At 37.7% G+C, this 7343-nt stretch overlaps 1 non-coding gene across 1 annotated transcript; it reads left to right on the forward strand.

The window, feature by feature from the left end:
* Positions 1–4780: 4780 nt before the first annotated feature.
* On the forward strand, positions 4781–4887 carry LOC122699049. Its single transcript, XR_006342535.1, has one exon. It is a non-coding gene; the product is annotated as a U6 spliceosomal RNA (small nuclear RNA).
* Positions 4888–7343: the final 2456 nt, after the last annotated feature.

The raw sequence follows: 7343 nt of genomic DNA on the forward strand, positions 1-7343 counted from the left end.
AGGACTAACCATCCCTGCCGATCCCTTGATCTTCTTCTTCCAGCCTCCAGAACTGTGAGAATAGAAATTTCTGTTATTTGAGCCATCCAGTCTATGCTGCTTTTTATGGCAACTCTAGCAAACTAACACACATGGCAAAATCCTTTAATTGTTAAATCTAAGTGAGGGATATACAGGTGTTCGTTGCACTATTTTTTTTTTTCAACTTTTCTGCAGGTTTGAAAATTCACGTAATAAAAAGTTGGAAGGACAAAACCTTTCAGGACTTCCTCTCTATTCAACTGGCTCTTAAGAAAATATTTTCAATCAATTATAATTGAGTTCTGCAATATAGAGATTTGGCTGCAACTTTGCTTAGAGAATAGAGGAGTAGTTGGAAGTCTGACAAATTAAATGAGGAAGCCATTTCTCACTACACCAGCAGTTCCATTGTTTCAGATTTCAGGTCATTACATCTAGAGAGATACTCAGTGACATGATTGATTTGGAAAATGATTTTGTGCAACAGAATGAAAGGACAGAACAGCAAATGTCCTGAGTTCCAGTTCCAAGTTATCACAAAACAGCAGCGATGGCAGTTGGCAAACTTTGGGTCATGGTGGCATGGGTAAGGGACATCAATGCTTGAATTATCCAAACTGTGCATTAACTCTGTCTGTCTGCCAGTAGCTCAAACAAGTACTTCTGATAAGATTTTACTGCTTCTTTAGTAAACAATTTAGAAACCTTGGTCACTGGATTTAATCCAAGCAACAAAGCAAGTTCATTTTGTATATTTTGCTGTCTTTTCTTTTTTCTGCTGTTTTCAACTGTTGCTCAGACACTCAAGTGTCCTATCTATTTCTCTTCTCCCTGGCATCTATGAGATAAAAAGAAGCAATCACTCATTTAGGTGTTACTATTCTCAGCAGGTGATTGCATTTCTAATAGCATCAAGATCCTAAGAGAGTAGTTCTCAATCCCAGTAGCGCATTTGGAAGAGTTAAAACAAAATAACAAAGATAACAATGCTGGGACATATACCTAAATATTTTGAATTAATATGATCTGAGGTAGGACCTCAGTATGGGTCCATTGTTGTTATTGTTTAGTTGCTAAGTCATGTCTGACTCTTTTGCAACCCCATGGACTGTAGCCCACCAGAATCCTCTGTCATGGGATTCCCCAGGCAAGAATACTGGAATGGGTTGCCATTTCCTTCTGCAGGAATCTTCCCGACCCAGGGATTGAACCCACATCTCCCATCTCCTGAATTGGCAGGTGGATTCTTTACCACTGAACCACCAGGGAAGCCCAGTATGGGTCCAATACCAAGATAGTTTTAAAAAGCTTCTCAGGTGATATCAATTTGCACCCGGTAAGAACAACTGCCCTCACCTAAAGTCAGTTCCTAACCACAAGTCCAGGTACTTCTGGGGAGTCTTTGAAGAGCCTTTAAAGGATTTTTTAAACCATCTCCAACATGATCCTTTTCTTTGATGTTAAAATTCATTTTGAAAAAAATTATTTCCAAATATACTATTAAAGAATCATTTCACTCTTCAAAAAAAAATGTTAAAAGTGTCTATCAGCCGGGGTAAACACGACATAAGTTTGAGCAAGCTCCAGGAGATAGTGAAGGACAGGGAAGCCTGACATGCTGCAGGCCATGGGGTCCCAAAAAGTTGGACACAACTTAGTGACTGAACAAAAACCAGCCAGGGATGCTATTGAGCAAAGAGGGTATGCAGCTGCCAGATTACAACATCTAAAATATTTTCCCCCATTGACAACTGCATAACATGAATTTCCACTAGAACACAGATCTTAATTTCCAAATAATATTTTCTATTAAAGGAAATCAAAACTTCAATGAGCAATTTCAGTTCTGAAGCATGGGGAGTACATGGTGAGGCCAAGACATCTGTTTGTGTTAAAGCAAGAAAGTGCTCAAAATCTAGGACTTCTCTCGTGGTCCAGTGGTTAAAAATCCACCTTTCAATGCAGGGTATGCAGGTTCGATTCTTGGTCAAGGAACTAACATTCCACATGCTGAGGGGCAATTAAGCCATTTGCCTTCGTGCCACAACTACTGAACCTGTGCACCGCAGTGAAAGATCTTGAATAACACAGTGAAGATCCCATATGCCATAGCTAAGACCTAACACAGCCAAATTAAATAAATAAATAAACTTTTAAAAAGTGCTCAAAGGCTAATGGAGATGTTTCAAAAGCACTCTGAATCCAAAATGAAGGAGCCCCTTTTGGCTAAATTTGGGACAATTTGAGCATCAGAAGAAATAATAACTATAAAGGGACTACAGAACAATAAATAAAAATTCCCAGTCCATAATGCAAGAGGAAAAGGTGACGACAGAGGATGAGATGGTTGGATGGCATCACCGACTCAATGGACGTGAATTTGAGTAAACTCTGGGAGATAGTAAAGGATAGGGAAGCCTGGCATGCTACAGTTCATGGGGAAGCAAAGAGTCAGACAAGACTTAAGTCACTGAACAACAACAATACTCAAAAGAAAAAGAACAGGAAAAAAAATGGAGAAATTTATTTGCCGATACGGAGGTGACTATTAATAACTCTTTATTCTGAAAAAGAGTTAGATAGTAATTTTATCCTAATAGAAAGAACAGAGACTAATCTCCAGGTGATGGTGGATATCTCTTCCCTTAATGGATGCTACTTAAAAAAAAAAAAAAAAAGAAAGGCTTTAAAAAAATCACCAAGCTCTAATGAAATAACTGATTAATACAGCAGTCATTAATAAACATGATAACACTGAATAAAATGTTAACAGGATTTCTGCTTTTGTTACGGATGAAGTAACAAAGATAAGATCGTAAAACAGCCAAAACACCAGACAAAAATATATGAAACAATGACCCAAAAGATGTTGGACATCAGCTTGTTAAGGACAGTGATCCCCGAGAAACTGAAAGCAAAGAGAAATGAGTCCTCTGAATGTTGTGGCTTATTCCTGCAGTTTCTAGGCTGCAGTGTGAAGAAGGGGAATTTAGGCAGAGCCCAGTGATATCCTTGAGCTGCTTTGAGTTGATAGAGATGGCAATCCAGGGAAGTTAAGATGCCTAGAGTTTGCAGGGGAGGAAAAAAGGGAGCTGAAAAAAGAAACTTGAGATCTAAAGGGAATGTCCCTCATATATTCAACTGAGTGTTGTTTAGCACATGCATGTGAGAAAGCTATCTGACATCAGGGAAAGAAAAGGTCAGAGAGAACAGTGTCTGGAGATTACCCAGGGTCAGAAAAATCACCTGTGTCCACCAGACAGAGTGGAAAACCTCCCAATTCACAGAGAACCAGATGTAGTACTTTGAAGGATCTTGTTTCAATAGTGGGAAGAATTCACCCCAGAACTAATGCAGTTTTGGTCCCACCTAGCAATGCTTAAATGTAAGCTCCAAAATGATTAAATTATAAGCAACTCTAGGGCTTTCCTGGTGTTCAGATAGTTAAGAATCTGCCTGCAAGGCAGGAGACCCAGGTTCCATCCCTGAGTCAGGAAGATGCCTTGAGTAAGAAATGGCAACCCACTCCAGTATTCTTGCCTAGAGAATTCCATGACAGAGGAGCCTGGTGGGCTACAGTCCATGCATGGGGATGCAAACAGTCAGACACGACTGGGTGACTAACACTTTCACTTTCAAGAGCAACTTAGTCATGTTCTAGAACAAAGCTGAAGGCATTCATTTATGGGGGGGAAGGGGGACCATATGGTATAATTCACAATATTTGACATCCAATCAAAGATAACTTCAATGAAGCAGAAAAATACAATCCACAATGAGAAGAAAAATTAGCAACTGAAAGTGACTCATATATGACACAGGTGGCAGAAAAAGAACATTAAAACCTTTATTATAACTGTACTGTATATGTTTAAGAAACTGGATCAAAGGTTAAACATGTTAAGAAATTGAATTTGTATTAAAATTTTTAATAAAGGAAACTCTGGATTCAGATGGTTTCTTTGGTGAAATAATACCAAGTTTACACAAAGTCTTCCTGAAAAATGAAGGCGGGAATACTTTCTAACATATTCTATGAGGCCAGCATTACTCTGATACCAAAATCAGACACAGGCTTCTTAAAAAAGAAAAAAAAAAAAAACCTTTACAGACCAGTATCTTTTATGAACATAGATGTACAAATTCTAAACAAAAACTCACAAATTCAATCTAACAGTAAATGAAAAGGATAATACATCATTTGCATTTCCAGGAATTCAAAGTTCCTTTAGCATTTGAAAATTAATGTTTCTTTTTTTTTTTGAAAATTAATGTTTCTAAAAAGAAAACCCAGTAAATTAACAGCAGAAGAGAACCTTCACAATCTGATTTAAAAAAAAAATCTACAGACATTATATAGAATGGTAAAATACTGAACCCTTTCCCCCAGAACAAATTTTCACTTTTATCCAATATTGTTTAGGAGGTTATAGCTGGCACAATAAGGCAAACCAAAAAAAAAAAAAAAGAGAGAGAGAGAAAAGGAAGAAAGGAGGAAGAAAAAGTCATACAAATTAGTAAGAAATATATAAAACTATTCTCAGATAACATGATCGTTTGTATAGAAAATCCTAGAGAATCTATATAAAAGCAATTAGAAATAAGTGAGTTTAGCAAGCTGGTAGGATGCCAATTCAATATAAAAAGTCAACTTAATTTCTTATTTTTTTACTTTCTTATATACTAGAAACAATTTGAAATTAAAATTTAAAACCATAAAGGGATACAACTACATACCAATTAAAATAGCAAAAATCTAGTGCTCGCTTCGGCAGCACATATACTAAAATTGGAACGATACAGAGAAGATTAGCATGGCCCCTGCGCAAGGATGACACGCAAATTCGTGAAGCGTTCCATATTATAAAAAAAAAGCAAAAAAAAAAAAATAGCAAAAATCTATAAAGGTTGACCACACCAAATGCTGTTAAGTATGTAGAAGAACTGACACTGTCATCACTGCTAGTGAGAATGTAAAATGGTACAACCACTTTGAACAACAGTTTGGTAGTGTCTTAAGAAGTTAATCTTTAGGTTATTTACCGTAGAGATGGCATCACCAACTCAATGGACATGAGATTGAGCAAACACTGGGAGGTGGTGAAGGACAGGGAAGTCTGGCATGCTGCAGTTTATGGGGTTGCAAAGAGTCAGACACGACTGAGCAACTGAACTATGACCACAGAGATACAAAGGCATATGTCTGTACAAAAACCTATTTGTGAATATTTGAAACAGCTTTATTTGTAACGGCCTGAACTGGAAAACATCCCCAAATATTCCTTAACATGTGAATGGATAAATAAACGGTACAATATACATACAATGGAGTCTATTCAATAAAAAGGAATGAACTATTAATACACACACAATAAGGATGCATCTCAGAATAATTATACTCAGTGAAAGAATTCAGACAAAAAGAGTACCTGCTGTGGGATTCTATCTATATATAAAATTCTAGAAAATGCAAATTAATCTACAGAGACAGAAACAGATCTTTGGTTGCCATAATGATAGGGGAGAGGAAGAGAGGACAAGGGGAAACTTGCAGAGGAGGTAATGGGTATGTTCATTGCCTTTATTGTGTTATCATTTCATAACTGTATACACATTGGAAAACTTACCAAATTGTACACTTTAAAACATGGGCAGTTTAATATACAACAATTATATGCCAATAAGGATGTTTTTAAAAGCTGATACACTGTTTGCCTGCTACCAAAGTATTAGCTTGGGTTTCTCAGGTGGCTCAGTGATAAAGAACGTGCCTGCGATGCAGGAGATGCAGGTTCAACCTCTACGTGGGGAAGATCCCTTGGAGAAGGAAACGGCAACCCACTCCAGTATTCTTGCCTGGGAAATCCCATGGACAGAGAAGACTGGTGGGCTACACTCCGTGGGGCTGCAAAAGAGTTGGACACGGCCTAGCAACTAAACATCAACAAAGTATTATCCCACAGCTTAATTGCTAATTAAAAAGCGGGAAACCAACCTATGAAACAGATACCTGGAACCTGTCATGGTAGCCAGTTAATAAAATTTAATGTTACTAATGGGACAAAGGGCAATAAGTGCCTCCTGTTATAACTTAGTACTTAAGTTCACAGCAGTCTATTTTGAAAATTTATTTATTCAATTTTTGACTGTGCTGGGTTTTCATGCCTGTGATCAGGTTTTCTCTAGATGCCTTGAGATGGGGCTACTCTCCAGTTGCTGTGTGGGAGTTTCTCATAGCAGTGGCTTCCCTTTGGACAGAGCACAGGCTCCAGGGCATGTGGGCTCAGTAGCAATAGCATGAACTCAATTGCTCCACGGTATATAGGATCTTCCTGAACCAGGGATTGAACCTGTGTCCCTTGCATTTGTCCATGGATTCTTAACCACTGGACCTGCAGGGAAGTCCCCACAGCAACCTATCTTTACACAAAAGATTTAACCTAAATCTCATCAAATCTTCAAGTTTAGAGAAAATGCCCAGGATAGATGAGGGAGTTAAGATCTCATGAAACAGGCCAATCAAGAATGTGAGATATTCTATAAGACAATTTTCCTAGCCTCTTCAAAAAGTCCATACATTACATGGGAAAAAATTGATGAGGAATGACCGATGCCACATATGAACCTTTATTGAATTTTACTTAAAAAACTAAAAACATTTTGGAGACGATTGATAATAATTCAACAAGGGTTAAAACTCGATCTTTGGCTGCCTCTGAGGGCAGAACACAAATCCGACCATGACGGGCCTGTCGCGCTCACCCTAATAAAAGCAAATCCAACCTCAAAAAAAAAAAAAAAAAAAACCACACCTGTCAAAATGCATATTTGCTCTCACAAAATCTTCTTTCTTCAAGGTTATTCACCACATGCCTAAATGAAAAGAAAATTGCCCACATGTAATCATAGAGATCTTCTCATTTCATATCCTGTTGAAGCCTAGCTTGAAGGATTTTGAGCATTAACTTGTTAGCATGTGAAATGAGTGCAATTGTTCAGTAATCTGAACATTCTTTGGCATTGCCCTTCTTTGAGATTGGAATGAAAACTGACCTTTTCCAGTTCTGTAGCTACTGTTAAGTTTTCCAAATTTGTTGACATATTGCATGCAGCACTGTCACAGCATCATATTTTAGGATTTGAAATAGCTCAGCTGGAATTCCATCACCTCCACTAGTTTTGTTTATAGAAATGCTTCCCAAGGTCCACTTGACTTCACAATCCAGGTTGTCTGGCTATAGGTGAGTAAATATATCATCATGGTTATCTGGGTCATTAAGACATTTTTTGTACAGTTCTGTGTATTCTTGCCACCTCTTCTT

This window comes from Cervus elaphus, chromosome 8, assembly GCF_910594005.1.
Source record: "Cervus elaphus chromosome 8, mCerEla1.1, whole genome shotgun sequence".
Taxonomy (NCBI): domain Eukaryota; kingdom Metazoa; phylum Chordata; class Mammalia; order Artiodactyla; family Cervidae; genus Cervus; species Cervus elaphus.